This window comes from Siphateles boraxobius, unplaced genomic scaffold, assembly GCF_051911475.1.
Source record: "Siphateles boraxobius isolate OS27281-9 unplaced genomic scaffold, OSU_SipBor_1 6, whole genome shotgun sequence".
In the NCBI taxonomy this organism is placed as follows: Eukaryota; Metazoa; Chordata; class Actinopteri; order Cypriniformes; family Leuciscidae; genus Siphateles; species Siphateles boraxobius.
In genome coordinates this window covers 33,972,089-33,984,415 of record NW_027509186.1, presented here as the reverse complement: position 1 = coordinate 33,984,415, position 12,327 = coordinate 33,972,089, and the positions used below count along the sequence as shown (strand labels likewise).

The following is a 12,327-nucleotide window of genomic DNA, read 5'->3' as shown; positions in this document are numbered from 1 at the left end:
GCACTTCAGTAAGTTGTACTGGTTCTTTCAACATACCTTATTCTGATGCTCATAATTATGTTTATTTTGTGCTGTAAAAACTAGTAGTAAAAAGTAACGTTAGGCCTGGAGATGATCGGTTCAAGCGCTCCCGCTTCACTTGATCTGAGGCTACAGCGATCATCATCTGTCATGTCAGGCATTATTAAAAGCGCCAAAACTATATTCATTGTTTAAATATCAATAAAAAAAAACTTAATAAGTTCTTATTTAAAACTTAACTGTGATTTAGCGCATTGTCTGTGTCCTCTTTGCTCCGTGATGTCTTTTCTCTGCATGAGAAAATGGACGTGTGGCGCGACTTGAGAGCTGGCAGCCCTTATCACGTGTATTTGAAAATAGGCCTACATAAAATAGCAAAATAAATATTAATATATTTATTTTGAAATACCCTAGGCCTTTGTAATTTTATAAAACTGTGTTCACATTAAATGTTAATATTTTCAACAAAATGTATTTAACAGACAATATGTTTAATATATTTATTTCAAACAAAAATCATGTTTACAACAACATTATTCAATGGTTCATCTTTTAAAGGAATTGTACAGTCATAATATTCAGATTCATGAGAAAATACAATTTCAAATAGTATAATATTTATTAGCATTACACAACAGACATTTTCCCCTCAGCTAAGTTGCGCCTGAGCGATTATGACGTCTTAAAGAGTTCGATTATTTTTAGAACGTCAGCTCTCCGACACTTTACTCATTTACTGAGTTTGTAGCTTTCGTGTGATTGATACACAACAGCGATTCATCATGGGACAGAGAAGTTCACGAGTACAACCGTTCACGGATAGCGAGCAGGTTCACGACCTCCATCACCGTGACCGCAAACCCTCAAACCCCAGCAGCAGCAGCAGCACGGCGGAGAAACATCTTCCTCATCGGCCTGACGAGAAGAAGCCTGAGGGAGAGGGAGACCAGCTTCCCATCTCTCTTCTGAAGAGGAAGAAAAAGAAAGTGGGCTTCTTTAAGAGTCTCTCTTTCAGATGGAAGAAAGAATCCACCGAAAACAAGAGCTCAGATCAGGGTGAGATGATGATGGATCAAGAGACGGAAACATCCAGAAGTACCGACGGTAAATGACAAACATGTTAGAGAAACATATATTTAATATCCTAGATGAAAGAGTCACTTCATATTTTACACCTAAAAGAGTGACCGTGAGTAACTTAACGGGAACTTTTCTGCCCCCTATATGATGGTTTTAAACAGACCTTTTAACTTTCTCTCTATAATAAATTAAGAAACCTCAAAAGTGTACAAATTTGTAGTATTATAGTTGCACTTTAAAAATCAATCACTTTAATATCAAAGAATCCCAGTTCCCAATAATCAGTCTTTTCTTTTACCAGTTAATGGACTGCTAGCTAACTTTTTATGCTGATATTCTCCTCTTTAGATCAAAAGTCTCCACAGTTCATCTCTAGATCTGTAGAGGTCATTGATCTCGAGGAACCTCCTGTCGATGATCCTGAAGTCCTTCCCGCTGCTGAGCCTCTGGTGCAAGAAGAGCTTCAAACTCAAGTCCACGACGCTCCAGTCCGTCTGACAGAAGGTGAAACGTCTCCTCTGACGATACAGCTGGACAGTAACCAAGTGAACATGAGACCTGAGGGTGAGTTTCCTGCCACAGTCCCCAACAATAATCTCACAATATCTGCAAAGCACCACTAAACATCGTCTTCTTCTCTTCATCTTTTAACAGACGACATTTGCTGCCGATATGCAATTGGCCGTAAGCTGGGGCAAGGTGGATTTGGGGCCGTCTATGAAGGCACTCGTTTGGCGGATGGCCAGAAGGTTTGACTTTTTTTCTTTTTACTTACCACTTCTAGTTTAGCGAATTGTTTTGATCTGAATTATCTCTAATCCTTTGATATCTCACTTTATATCCTATGCAAGACATCTTACTGTATCATATATTCACTATTTAGGGCTCTTCTTGACCTTTTATGATTTAAACTCTTGCTTGAAATTTATGATATGATCTCTACACACATTAATTGCTTTTTGTTTTGTCCATCAGGTGGCAGTGAAATTTATCCAGAAGACGAAACACATGGAATGTATCAGCATTGTGAGTATAAGTGATTTTTCTGCAGACAAACTGAGTTAAATCCCTATTTAAAACCATCTGACATCATATTATGTTTCTTTCTTCCAGCCTGATCATCCTGAACCCCTTCCCAAAGAAGTCGCCCTGACAATCCTGGCCAATAAAGGTCCATCGATGGACATTATCAAGCTGCTGGACTGGCAGGACCAGCAGGACTTCTACGTCATGGTCCTCGAGCGTTTCTCGCACTGCATGGATGTGTTTGACTTTGTGGGACGCCACGGCGGCAGCATTGACGAGAGGTTTGCGCGGCTCATCATGTGGTCGGCAACACTAGCCGCTGATGCGTGCTGTCGCCGTGGAGTTTACCATGGCGACATCAAATTAGAGAACCTGCTGATAAACTTTAAGAAACTCGATGTCAAACTCATTGACTTTGGATGCGGCGATCTCCTGACAGAATCTGCTTATACGAGTTACTCTGGTGTGTTTTAGTTCTCAAAACTCTTGTGAATCAGTTAACTCAACACTCGTATGCTAAGGGATGCTGAGAAGACATGCTGTGATAGAGACTTATACATCGGACAAACACTCTTTCCTCCAGGCACAGTTAGGTACTGCCCTCCCGAGTACAGAATGAAGGGCGAGTTTCATGGGAAGCCGGCGACGGTCTGGTCTCTGGGGATCCTCTTGTTCAGAATGCTGTGTGGAAACTTTCCAGATAGTTTCGACTTCTACAGGATCAATATGAACTCCTGGTACAAACCTGACTTGACAGAAGGTGATTTGTTTATTACTTCAAATACAATTCCAATGCAAAACTTCATAGGCTTTATAGGAGATGTCTGTATAGATAATGCAGGAATTTGTCCCGGTGTCTGACCTGAAGATCTCACAGCTTAGAATAATGAAAGTAGAGCGGATGTAAAGTTTGTGGTAATAATCCGACGTCTCTCCATCTTTCTCACAGATTGCTGTGATTTGATCTGCTCTCTTCTGCAGCAGAATCCAGAGCATCGGCTTGATCTGAGCAGGATTGTTCAGCACAAATGGTTTTAGGTACTGAGTCATGAGCCAAAAACTATTTAAGAGGAATTTAAAAATCTCACTGTTCTAAGTGTAATGAATTTAGCACCCTTATTTCTGTTTTTTGTTCCAGCTGTAAAACCGGTCACAGCCACTCCAGAAGTGTCTTCTCTTCAGAAGATCTCTTTACGTCTGATGAAAAATCCACCTAAAACAAGAGCTCAGGATGAGATGAAGGACCTGAGACGGAAACATCCAGGAGAAATACCGACGGTAAATTACAACCATGTTATGAGAATATTGAACTCCATGTAGTTTCCTGGAGCTCTTTACATGAAAAAGTAAGTCACTACATAATTTACACCTTTAAATGAGAAACTGGATCTTTTCTCACCTGTTCTAAGAGTTATGAATTTATACAATAAAACTCATTTGTGTTTCATTGGTTCCAGGTGTAAGACAGTCCCTCCAGAAGTGTCTTCTGTTCAGCTGTGTGTCCGGCGGACTGAATCGACTGTTCTCTCCATCATCCGCTTTAGACTCTTGCATCTTGGCTTGAAGCAGCAACATTAGCATCTGGCGCTATTGCTTTCTGTAGGATGTGAAAATAAATAAACATACTTTTGTAAATAATTTGAGAGTTGATTATTTCTTCTGAACAGCCACAGAGGTTCCTGTCAGAGCTTCACAGAGATCTACTGTCAAGTCAAAAAAGAAAAGAAAGTTATCAGACATGATGTGACCATACAGTGTCTTCAACTTGTGTAAAATTTTATATTTTACATTTCATATTCACATAATGAAATACATGGTTTTGCAGGCAACATGTAATTAATCATAATTGATACAAATAAAAAAATATGGAAGATTCTGTTCAAGAGGGAAAAATGAAAATTTACATATTGCACTCTTTAAATTGAAGTTTTAACCTGAATTAAAAATGTTACATAGACCTATTTCTTATTTAATTCTTTAAAAACAATATTTAATAAAAGATTAAGAGAATGATTTTATTTTGCAGATGTTCACAATCACATTCTAACATACAAAAAAATCACAATCACATTCTAACATACAAAATATACAGAAAGGTCTTTTCAGATTTACAAAAATTAATTATTCATTACAAATCAGCATAAGAGTTTAAGTGAATGTGTTCATTTGCCACCGGTTTCACAGACAAGGCTTAAGCTAGTCTCAGACTAAAATGCATGTTTGAGCTGTTTTAACTGAATCAGTGCCATTGTTTTGTCTCAAGATGCACACCAGTAATGTTTTTTCTAAGGCATGTTTATAAAAGCTACTTAAATGTCCTAACTGAACTAAGGTATAATCCTGGCTTAATCTAAACCCTGTCTGTGAAACCAGGCCATTATGTATTTGTCCCATTCGAAACATTATTTACAGCATGTATTATCTGTAAAAAATATTTTTTCTTAGTCGTGAATAAAACAGTGAGCATTGGACTATGTTTTACAAGAAAATACTTAGAAAATGTCATGTTTAATTCAATGTCTTACTTTCTGTTCCTTTGTAATTAATTGTGAAATTCACTAGCAAATTCTGAGTGAAAGTTGTTTCTACACCATCCCTCCCTCCCAGTATATTTAAAACGGGAAAGATTCTTACTTTGTTAGTCGTTGACTCAGAAGTTCCCCTCTCTCAGGGGCCGCGTCCAAAATCACATTCTCTCTTGAGTGGAGACTTATTTTGAACAAGTACTTACTTTGTGAACGCTAAAAAAGTAAGTTCTATATAGTATGAATGTATTCTGGACGTGTTACATTCGCCATGTTGTCATAAGTGACCTATCAGTGTCAGAAACGTCACTTCACTACGACTCATAAATCCTTAAAGTCCATCATATGCACACTTCACAATCTCAGTGGTACAGTAGTCGTAAGTCATCTGGGTCCTTTTTCGAACTCTATTATGAGTAGGAAAAATTATATGTCTGAATTCTGACATATACTACTCTTATCACTGTTTTTCAACTATTTCATAGTAGGGAAGTATGTGATTTCGGACGCAGCCAGGGATCCACAAGCTCCCCCACTCCAGACACCAAGAGATCTACAGCAGCCACCTGTCCATATAAATACATACATAAAAATGATCACGAATCAGCAGTGAGAGGATGGAGGTGAGGAAAAGTAAGAAAAAAATAGGCTTCATGGAAATGCAAAATTAAAAAAAAAAATACATGTCATAACACCTTTTTACAATTTGGTTTTCTCTGTCTCTCGGTAGGGATCAACAGAAACAATCAACTGGTTTATTTATAGCCTAATAACTCTTTAATAATACTAAGTAATGTTATAATACTAATTGTTAATATAAAAATAATGAATGTGTAAAATAGTCCTTTTGTTGAAAAATGCACCTCTCTAAAGTTCATGTTTCTCGGTTTATGGCCACTGAATGGCTTTTCTAAATGTAATTGTAAAGTTTACGTTACGTGACATTGTTTTACATGCTGTTTATCTGCGGTTGAAACACTGAGCGATTACATGAGACATCATGCACTTCAGTAAGTTGTACTGGTTCTTTCAACATACCTTATTCTGATGTTCATAATTATGTTTATTTTGTGCTGTAAAAACTAGTAGTAAAAAGTAACGTTAGGCCTGGAGATGATCGGTTCAAGCGCTCCCGCTTCACTTGATCTGAGGCTACAGCGATCATCATCTGTCACGCATTATTGAAAGCGCCAAAACTATATTCATTGTTTAAATATCAATAAAAAAAACTTAACAAATCAGAAAGCTGAGGCTATTTGTGATTTAGCGCATTGTCTGTGTCCTCTTTGCTCCGTGATGTCTTTTCTCTGCATGAGAAAATGGACGTGTGGCGCGACTTGAGAGCTGGCAGCCCTTATCACGTGTATTTGAAAATAGGCCTACATAAAATAGCAAAATAAATATTAATATATTTATTTTGAAATACCCTAGGCCTTTGTAATTTTATAAAACTGTGTTCACATTAAATGTTAATATTTTCAACAAAATGTATTTAACAGACAATATGTTTAATATATTTATTTCAAACAAAAATCATGTTTACAACAACATTATTCAATGGTTCATCTTTTAAAGGAATTGTACAGTCATAATATTCAGATTCATGAGAAAATACAATTTCAAATAGTATAATATTTATTAGCATTACACAACAGACATTTTCCCCTCAGCTAAGTTGCGCCTGAGCGATTATGACGTCTTAAAGAGTTCGATTATTTTTAGAACGTCAGCTCTCCGACACTTTACTCATTTACTGAGTTTGTAGCTTTCGTGTGATTGATACACAACAGCGATTCATCATGGGACAGAGAAGTTCACGAGTACAACCGTTCACGGATAGCGAGCAGGTTCACGACCTCCATCACCGTGACCGCAAACCCTCAAACCCCAGCAGCAGCAGCAGCACGGCGGAGAAACATCTTCCTCATCGGCCTGACGAGAAGAAGCCTGAGGGAGAGGGAGACCAGCTTCCCATCACTCTTCTGAAGAGGAAGAAAAAGAAAGCGGGCTTCTTTAAGAGTCTCTCTTTCAGATGGAAGAAAGAATCCACCGAAAACAAGAGCTCAGATCAGGGTGAGATGATGAAGGATCAAGAGACGGAAACATCCAGAAGTACCGACGGTAAATGACAAACTTGTTAGAGAAACATATATTTAATATCCTAGATGAAAGAGTCACTTCATATTTTACACCTAAAAGAGTGACCGTGAGTAACTTAACGGCAACTTTTCTGCCCCCTATAGGATGGTTTTAAACAGACCTTTTAACTTTCTCTCTATAATAAATTAAGAAACCTCAAAAGTGTACAAATTTGTAGTATTATAGTTGCACTTTAAAAATCAATCACTTTAATATCAAAGAATCCCCGTTCCCAATAATCAGTCTTTTCTTTTACCAGTTAATGGACTGCTAGCTAACTTTTTATGCTGATATTCTCTTCTTTAGATCAAAAGTCTCCACAGATCATCTCTAGATTTGTAGAGGTCATTGATCTCGAGGAACCTCCTGTCGATGATCCTGAAGTCCTTCCCGCTGCTGAGCCTCTGGTGCAAGAAGAGCTTCAAACTCAAGTCCACGACGCTCCAGTCCGTCTGACAGAAGGTGAAACGTCTCATCTGACGATACAGCTGGACCGTAACCAAGTGAACATGAGACCTGAGGGTGAGTTTCCTGCCACAGTCCCCAACAATAATCTCACAATATCTGCAAAGCACCACTAAACATTGTCTTCTTCTCTTCATCTTTTAACAGACGACATTTGCTGCCGATATGCAATTGGCCGTAAGCTGGGGCAAGGTGGATTTGGGGCCGTCTATGAAGGCACTCGTTTGGCGGATGGCCAGAAGGTTTGACTTTTTTTCTTTTTACTTACCACTTCTAGTTTAGCGAATTGTTTTTGATCTGAATTATCTCTAATCCTTTGATATCTCACTTTATATCCTATGCAAGACATCTTACTGTATCATATATTCACTATTTAGGGCTCTTCTTGACCTTTTATGATTTAAACTCTTGCTTGAAATTTATGATATGATCTCTACACACATTAATTGCTTTTTGTTTTGTCCATCAGGTGGCAGTGAAATTTATCCAGAAGACGAAACACATGGAATGTATCAGCATTGTGAGTATAAGTGATTTTTCTGCAGACAAACTGAGTTAAATCCCTATTTAAAACCATCTGACATCATATGATGTTTTTTTCTTCCAGCCTGATCATCCCGAACCCCTTCCCAAAGAAGTCGCCCTGACAATCCTGGCCAATAAAGGTCCATCGATGGACATTATCAAGCTGCTGGACTGGCAGGACCAGCAGGACTTCTACGTCATGGTCCTCGAGCGTTTCTCGCACTGCATGGATGTGTTTGACTTCGTGGGACGCAACGGCGGCAGCATTGACGAGAGGTTTGCGCGGCTCATCATGTGGTCGGCAACACTAGCCGCTGATGCGTGCTGTCGCCGTGGAGTTTACCATGGCGACATCAAATTAGAGAACCTGCTGATAAACTTTAAGAAACTCGATGTCAAACTCATTGACTTTGGATGCGGCGATCTCCTGACAGAATCTGCTTACACGAGTTACTCTGGTGTGTATTAGTTCTCAAAACTCTTGTGAATCAGTTAACTCAACACTCGTATGCTAATGGATGCTGAGAAGACATGCTGTGATAGAGACTTATACATCGGACAAACACTCTTTCCTCCAGGCACAGTTAGGTACTGCCCTCCCGAGTACAGAATGGAGGGCGAGTTTCATGGGAAGCCGGCGACGGTCTGGTCTCTGGGGATCCTCTTGTTCAGAATGCTGTGTGGAAACTTTCCAGATAGTTTCGACTTCTACAGGATCAATATGAACTCCTGGTACAAACCTGACTTGACAGAAGGTGATTTGTTTATTACTTCAAATACAATTCCAATGCAAAACTTCATAGTCTTTATAGGAGATGTCTGTATAGATAATGCAGGAATTTGTCCCGGTGTCTGACCTGAAGATCTCACAGCTTAGAATAATGAAAGTAGAGCGGATGTAAAGTTTGTGGTAATAATCAGACGTCTCTCCATCTTTCTCACAGATTGCTGTGATTTGATCTGCTCTCTTCTGCAGCAGAATCCAGAGCATCGGCTTGATCTGAGCAGGATTGTTCAGCACAAATGGTTTTAGGTACTGAGTCATGAGCCAAAAACTATTTAAGAGGAATTTAAAAATCTCACTGTTCTAAGTGTAATGAATTTAGCACCCTTATTTCTGTTTTTTGTTCCAGCTGTAAAACCGGTCACAGCCACTCCAGAAGTGTCTTCTGTTCAGAAGATCTCTTTACGTCTGATGAAAAATCCACCAAAAACAAGAGCTCAGGATGAGATGAAGGACCTGAGACGGAAACATCCAGGAGAAATACCGACGGTAAATTACAACCATGTTATGAGAATATTGAACTCCATGTAGTTTCCTGGAGCTCTTTACATGAAAAAGTAAGTCACTTCATAATTTACACCTTTAAATGAGACACTGGATCTTTTCTCACCTGTTCTAAGAGTTATGAATTTATACAATAAAACTCATTTGTGTTTCATTGGTTCCAGGTGTAAGACAGTCACTCCAGAAGTGTCTTCTGTTCAGCTGTGTGTCCGGCGGACTGAATCGACTGTTCTCTCCATCATCCGCTTTAGACTCTTGCATCTTGGCTTGAAGCAGCAACATTAGCATCTGGCGCTATTGCTTTCTGAAGGATGTGAAAATAAATAAACATACTTTTGTAAATAATTTGAGAGTTGATTAGTTCTTCTGAACAGCCGCAGAGGTTCCTGTCAGAGCTTCACAGAGATCTACTGTCAAGTCAAAAAAGAAAAGAAAGTTATCAGACATGATGTGACCATACAGTGTCTTCAACTTGTGTAAAATTTTATATTTTACATTTCATATTCACATAATGAAATACATGGTTTTGCAGGCAACATGTAATTAATCATAATTGATACAAATAAAAAAAAATATGAAAGATTCTGTTCAAGAGGGAAAAATGAAAATTTACATATTGCACTCTTTAAATTGAAGCTTAAACCTGAATTAAAAATGTTACATGGAACCGATTTCTTATTTAATTCTATAAAAAAATATTTGATCAAAGATTAAGAGAATGATTTTATTTTGCAGATGTTAAATCTGATTGATGATTTTGCAATATTGGTCATAATTAATAATAAATAGATTTTTCACGAACTTTGAGGAGGCTGTTTACTAATATCTGCTCCTATAATAGAGGAGATGAATATGTTTCATAAACAAAGTTTTGTTTCTGGAGTTTCACATTGCACATTTTGTATGTTTCCCAAATCAAACACACTTGATTCTGGTCATCAGGTCATTAGTAGAGACTCCAAGACCTGAAGTGAGTGTCAGATAAAGGCCCTGTCCCAAATGAAAAGCAAAGCCCTCGTGGTCTTCCTCTGATGTCACACTTTTGTGCTGTAATGCGCTCTTTGATTGTCGGTTAGAAGTGCACATCGAGGGCGTATAGGGGGCTCTCGCACCGTTCTGAAACCTATAATGACCAATAGGACACCCTGTGGTCTTGTCAAGTGCACATGAAGTGAGCCATTTGGGACAGGGCCAAAGGAGACGTTCAAAATGTGCAGTGTTGGGGCTCCAGGAACAGGTTTGGGAACCACTGCACTAATGGCATCAATGAAAGTAAAAATGACGAAGTACATTCAATAATTGATGCGAGTTAATAGTACCTCGTAATACATCTGTGAAAGTGTGCATCATCTGGAAGCATCACATCCCATTTTAGGTGCCATATTTGCATATTTGTGTAAAAAAATCACAATCACATTCTAACATACAAAATATACAGAAAGGTCTTTTCAGATTTACAAATATTAATTATTCATTACAAATCAGCATAAGAGTTTAAGTGAATGTGTTAATTTGCCACCAGTTTCACAGACAAGGCTTAAGCTAGTCTCAGACTAAAATGCATGTTTGAGCTGTTTTAACTGAATCAGTGCCATTGTTTTGTCTCAAGATGAACACCAGTAATGTTTTTTCTAAGGCATGTTTATAAAAGCTACTTAAATGTCCTAACTGAACTAAGGTATAATCCTGGCTTAATCTAAACCCTGTCTGTGAAACCAGGCCATTATGTATTTGTCCCATTCGAAACATTATTTACAGCATGTATTATCTGTAAAAAATATTTTTTCTTAGTCGTGAATAAAACAGTGAGCATTGGACTATGTTTTACAAGAAAATACTTAGAAAATTTCATGTTTAATTCAATGTCTTACTTTCTGTTCCTTTGTAATTAATTGTGAAATTCACTAGCAAATTCTGAGTGAAAGTTGTTTCTACACCATCCCTCCCTCCCAGTATATTTAAAACGGGAAAGATTCTTACTTTGTTAGTCGTTGACTCAGAAGTTCCCCTCTCTCAGGGGCCGCGTCCAAAATCACATTCTCTCTTGAGTGGAGACTTATTTTGAACAAGTACTTACTTTGTGAACGCTAAAAAAGTAAGTTCTATATAGTATGAATGTATTCTGGACCTGTTACATTCGCCATGTTGTCATTAGTGACCTATCAGTGTCAGAAACGTCACTTCACTACGACTCATAAATCCTTAAAGTCCATCATATGCACACTTCACAATCTCAGTGGTACAGTAGTAGTAAGTCATCTGGGTCCTTTTTCGAACTCTATTATGAGTAGGAAAAAGTATATGTCTGAATTCTGACATATACTACTCTTATCACTGTTTTTCAACTATTTCATAGTAGGGAAGTATGTGATTTCGGACGCAGCCAGGGATCCACAAGCTCCCCCACTCCAGACACCAAGAGATCTACAGCAGCCACCTGTCCATATAAATACATACATAAAAATGATCACGAATCAGCAGTGAGAGGATGGAGGTGAGCAAAAGTAAGAAAAAAATAGGCTTCATGGAAATGCAAAATTAAAAAAAAAATACATGTCATAACACCTTTTTACAATTTGGTTTTCTCTTTCTCTCGGTAGGGATCAACAGAAACAATCAACTGGTTTATTTATAGCCTAATAACTCTTTAATAATACTAAGTAATGTTATAATACTAATTGTTAATATAAAAATAATGAATGTGTAAAATAGTCCTTTTGTTGAAAAATGCACCTCTCTAAAGTTCATGTTTCTCAGTTTATGGCCACTGAATGGCTTTTCTAAATGTAATTGTAAAGTTTACGTTACGTGACATTGTTTTACATGCTGTTTATCTGCGGTTGAAACACTGAGCGATTACATGAGACATCATGCACTTCAGTAAGTTGTACTGGTTCTTTCAGCATACCTTATTCTGATGCTCATAATTATGTTTATTTTGTGCTGTAAAAACTAGTAGTAAAAAGTAACGTTAGGCCTGGAGATGATCGGTTCAAGCGCGCTCCCGCTTCATTTGATCTGAGGCTACAGCGATCATCATCTGTCATGTCAGGCATTATTAAAAGCGCCAAAACTATATTCATTGTTTAAATATCAATAAAAAAAAACTTAACAAATCAGAAAGCTGAGGCTATTTGTGATTTAGCGCATTGTCTGTGTCCTCTTTGCTCCGTGATGTCTTTTCTCTGCATGAGAAAATGGACGTGTGGCGCGACTTGAGAGCTGGCAGCCCTTATCACGTGTATTTGAAAATAGGCC

The 12,327-nt window shown here is 38.0% G+C and overlaps 3 long non-coding RNA genes across 4 annotated transcripts; 2 read left to right on the top strand and 1 right to left on the bottom strand.

The window, feature by feature from the left end:
• The first annotated feature begins 2,750 nt into the window (after positions 1 to 2,750).
• On the top strand, positions 2,751 to 3,293 carry LOC143715679 (uncharacterized). The gene is made up of 3 exons (XR_013195863.1): positions 2,751 to 2,887; positions 3,077 to 3,165; positions 3,266 to 3,293. It is a non-coding gene; the product is annotated as an uncharacterized LOC143715679 (long non-coding RNA).
• Positions 3,294 to 8,402: 5,109 nt separating this feature from the next.
• LOC143715677 (uncharacterized) lies at positions 8,403 to 9,347 on the top strand. The gene is made up of 4 exons (XR_013195860.1): positions 8,403 to 8,536; positions 8,726 to 8,814; positions 8,915 to 9,122; positions 9,234 to 9,347. It is a non-coding gene; the product is annotated as an uncharacterized LOC143715677 (long non-coding RNA).
• On the bottom strand, positions 8,443 to 11,236 carry LOC143715678 (uncharacterized). Of its 2 annotated transcripts, XR_013195862.1 has the most exons (5): positions 11,050 to 11,236; positions 9,176 to 9,479; positions 8,891 to 9,021; positions 8,639 to 8,781; positions 8,443 to 8,521 (listed from the first exon to the last, which is right to left on the bottom strand). It is a non-coding gene; the product is annotated as an uncharacterized LOC143715678 (long non-coding RNA). The 2 variants fall into 2 exon arrangements; XR_013195861.1 differs by lacking the exon at positions 8,443 to 8,521 and having other exon boundaries at positions 8,529 to 8,781.
• Positions 11,237 to 12,327: the final 1,091 nt, after the last annotated feature.